This window comes from Cyprinodon variegatus, unplaced genomic scaffold (assembly GCF_000732505.1).
Source record: "Cyprinodon variegatus isolate N-32 unplaced genomic scaffold, C_variegatus-1.0 Scaffold28, whole genome shotgun sequence".
NCBI classification, from domain to species: Eukaryota; Metazoa; Chordata; class Actinopteri; order Cyprinodontiformes; family Cyprinodontidae; genus Cyprinodon; species Cyprinodon variegatus.
This window is the reverse complement of record NW_015150481.1, coordinates 605,412-606,486: the sequence shown is the minus strand read 5'-3', so window position 1 is coordinate 606,486 and position 1,075 is coordinate 605,412.

The window sequence follows — 1,075 nt, the reverse complement described above, 5'->3', positions numbered from 1 at the left end:
TAGGTCACTAAAAATTAAAGCCCAGAACAACCATAGGAGAGATTCTAGATTGAAATATTATTTAGGCTTCAATGGTCAACATGTATGCAGCGTATGCAAGATTTCCCTTCATTGCTTTATACTTTAAACACAGATTACAACCATCAGATAGTACCCACAGAAATACACAAAGGAAGGTCAATCAAAATACTGATGCTAAAGTCTTAGATTGGTGGATAGATAACCTGGCCTGTTGCTTACATCAACTGTTCATAGGTTATCGCACCTGTTCATTATCAAATAACCCTCTAAGGTCAAAGGTCACCTGCAAATTATGTCATAGGTGTACTGAGAATATACAGTGAGGAATATAAGTATTTGAACTCCCTGCTATTTTGAAAGTTCTCCAACTTAGAAGTAAAGGAGTCTGAAACTGTCATCGTAGGTGAATGTCCACTGTGAGAGACAATCTAAAAAATAAAAATCCAGGAAGCACAATATATGACTTTTACCATTTCTTTGTATGGCACAGCTGCAAATAAGTATTTGAACACCCGTCTATCAGCTAGAAGTCTGATCCTCAAAGACCTGTTAGTCTGAATTCAAAATGTCCTTCACATAAAGACACAATCAGTCAGGATCAAACTACTAACAGGGCCAAGGGCTGTGCAAAGACACAAGAGACTAAATTGTACACCTCCACAAGGCTGGAAAGCGCTACAGTGGCCTCTGTAACAAGCGGATTGTGTGAACATAAATGAGGCAACTCCCTCTAGTTATTTAAATTTACACATAACCAGAAATTCTGTCCGAGGAGGAGGAGTAACAGCAATCTTTCAGTCTGACTTACTGATTTGAACATCCATGCTGACATTGAAGGTGATAGCTTAAATGCAGCCTAAATACTTACCTGGCAGGGGGGGCACCTTGATCATGAATGAGGTTCACCCAGACTGAAGTTCGGCCATTGCACCCCGGCTGCACTGACCTTTGCGTATTTCCCGAATGTGAGACTCTCGACTGCATAATTTGTGGTAGTGCATAGTGTGGGACTGCATCGCGCCCTCCCCTGTTTGTTTTTTTTAAGGGGAGTGTT